This window comes from Cyprinodon variegatus, unplaced genomic scaffold, assembly GCF_000732505.1.
Source record: "Cyprinodon variegatus isolate N-32 unplaced genomic scaffold, C_variegatus-1.0 Scaffold338, whole genome shotgun sequence".
Lineage (NCBI taxonomy): Eukaryota > Metazoa > Chordata > Actinopteri > Cyprinodontiformes > Cyprinodontidae > Cyprinodon > Cyprinodon variegatus.
Genome location: NW_015150791.1, coordinates 538,347 through 541,678, shown reverse-complemented (window position 1 = coordinate 541,678; position 3,332 = coordinate 538,347).

The following is a 3,332-nucleotide window of genomic DNA, read 5'->3' as shown; positions in this document are numbered from 1 at the left end:
TGTCGCTACAAGCATGCTTGGTGTTAGGGATTGTTTTTGAGTCTATGCACCGATACCGATACCAGTATCGGTAGCGGCAACTACCAACAAACAGGGCGCCGATACCATTTTGAGAGCAAAATATTTATTCAACTATTGTCACCCATTCCAGGTAGGCAATAAAAAGTTCTATTGGATTCACTTTGTATAAGTCTTTTCGTGATTCACAAAGGTAGGCAGCAGCTTGACAAAGCCATGGTGGTAATTATTTTACATCCAGATAGTATGCAGTTCTTCATACATACACATACACATCAATTTCAAACAGATGGTGTCGGTATGTATCGGTATCGGGCCAATAATACACAGCCAGCTATCGGTATGGGGGCCAAAAAATGGCATCGGCGCAACACTAATATTTTCTAAGCACTGATAAAATTCAGGCTCTGACCTGCAGCCTGCTCTTTGAGCTTCATAAGGCATATGCATTTGTCCCTTAGCAATGCCCTAAGTTCCCGCCCACTGGTACCACATTAAGCATTGTTGATAAGGGACAGCTCAAGCTAAGTCCATCTGGAACTGGGAACAGGCTTGACCTTCTGCAAGAAAATGCAGAAACATCTCTTGTTTTGAGCATACAAGGATTGCATAGTCCTTAAAGGCCACTCAGATATCCCAAACTCTGACAGCATGCCCATCATTTTGCTGTAATGTCTCTTGAACTACTGGTTAAATGATTATAATAGAATGTATAACACCTCAATTCCTTTTCAAACAGATTTTTTTTGCACTCTTTTTCATATTTTGTGTTGTTTCTCTTAATTATGACAATGTTGCTTTTATCTCTTATTATTTTCACCTGTACAGCGAATAGAATAGCAATCAACTTGATTGTCATTACACTGTAACAAGTACAAAGCAATAAAATTCACCTCTGCTTTAACCCATCCCTTTGGGGAGCAGTGGTCTGCCATTGTGTGGTGCCTGGGGAGCAGTGTGGGGTTAAGGGTCTGGCTCAGAGACCCAGAGTGGCAGTTCGTGGGAGTGGGTCTTGAACTCAGAACCTTTGGGATCAAAGTGCAATGCCCAAACCACTAGGCAAACATCCCCATTGTCCTTCAGTGATTTGAAAGGCACTTGACATAAAATGTATTATTATTATTACAATAAAGATTTTTACTTTTTATTCTGTAAAATATTGTATACACAATTGGGTAAAAGAAAGTAAGAAGTAAATAAAGAAAAAGTAAGGATTTGCATCCTGGAAAATCAAAGGTGTTTAACTACTTAGTCCTTAGTAAAGTGTACAGATTGCTAAAATATAGCTTATTCTTTATCCTGTCGATATGTTAAAGCAATGCAAAATTTAAAGTTATCTGTTCTGTTATTATGTGGATTGAACCTGCTGTTGGCACCTTATTGGCAAAATCAGTGCAAATTGGCTAAACTTAAATATTCATCACAGGATAGAGGAAGCTGAGATACAGATCTGCAGCATGAATATGAAGGGACAGTGGCAGAACATACTAATAAAATTGGTTGGGCTTTACTGGTGTCATCCATGCATACATCCTGTTACGAATCCAGTGTGTGCAGGCTGTGTTTGTCTTTTTGTATTCTCTCCCTCCACCACCAGGTGGCGCCCTGTTCTCGTTGGTCCTCCCACACACCTGCAGCTGGTTGTGCTCATTACTGAGGACTCTTAAGCGGTGGACTGCCACTACCTTGTCGCCAGAGTGTTTGCCAGTTTTGGGTACTCTAGCCAAGCTGAGTTTAGCTGAGTCAAACTGAGTCTTTGTCTCTCTGAGTTATAACCTTGTTTTTGTCTTTGTCTATTCGGCAGGTAGTCATCCTGCAAACTGGATTTTTTGGCTTTCTCCCCCTGGAAGGATTGTTTTGAGCTTCACACTGAGCAGGGGATTAATCTCCACACAACCCGTTTAAGTTCTCCTGGAAATCGAAGTGGCAGTCCGCTCCATTGCTCTTCAAGGAACCAACCTAACCAAAAACCTGTCCGCCCTCCAACGAGCCCCCCAATCACTAGATAAGCCCGCACCGACTGGTTTCTGGGAAGAGAGCCTTTTTTTTTTTACTAACGTGAGTCCCGTTCATTTCTGATTTTTGCAAGACGTTGTTCAAAGTTCCCACGGACCCTGAACTTACCTCTGAACTTCCCTTCTCACTTCCAGTTCTGGTGCACCAGCTCTCTGAGTTACCCTGGATCAACCTTATTTATCATTTCAATAAACCTGTTAAACTTTTCCTCTGGTTCTCTGAGTGGTTTCCTGCATGTGGGTCAGATCTCTTAAAAACATGACATATCCATTCATCAATCTAGTTTTAATTCCAGACTAATCCTTACCAATTTTTTAAAACAACCTTATCAAATAGAAGGTAAGTAACAGAGAGACACAGAAAACGTAAGAAAATAATGGTTCTCTGTTGAACATTTACACTATTTGTTTGTTTCCCGAAAGAGACCTTATGCATGCCTCCAACACACATTTATCTTAAACTAAACACTAGCTTTTGCATCCCTGGGAAAGAGATAAAACTCATTTGGATTTGCAGGGTTATTACCCCATTACACTAGATGTTGCATCCTGGACCAACTGTTGAGAGACAATAGTGAAAAAGAAATATTATTCAATATCTGCTCTAATATTAACAAAGTCAGTGAATAAATAACACCTAACCTTTAAAATATTTTGGTTTCTGGCCAGGGTTTGTTTATTTTACAAGATACTATGTGGTTTAGCTCCCTAAACTCTTTAACAATTTATAGCTTACAAAGAAACAAGCCAAATATGATCTTCTACAAGGAGAGGCTTTTAAATAAAACATTGTTGGTCAAAATTGCATATTCTACTGACAATATTTCCCCTGTGTGCTAAAAAACCCAATTTTGATTGGAAAAATGATGTTAATAGTGCAAGAAAAAAGGTAGTTTGGCTTCATGATGTAAAAAATACAATAATCATGGAACTCACCTTTTCTATTATGCTGTGTATGAATCAAATGTTTTTTGTATAAAAAAGTAAAACTCTTGAATCTTTCATATGACAGTAGGGGAATCTAAAACTCTCAAGATTTTATGCCAGTTTAAGCAAATAGCACGATAAGAACTAATGTGGTGACTGTCTCTCAAGCAGTAAAAAAAACACTGATGTTGGAGATGATGCACTAAACTGGGCCAATGGTTGCTTTAAAAAGCTCTGATTCTGGTACCTTTGCTTCAGATACCAGAAATAAGCCAAGAAGAGAATTGATTTGTCAATAGGTTGAAGGTAGGTTAATGGAAACCAAAAAAAAAAAAACAACAACAACAACAAAAAACGTGTAACATGTATGAA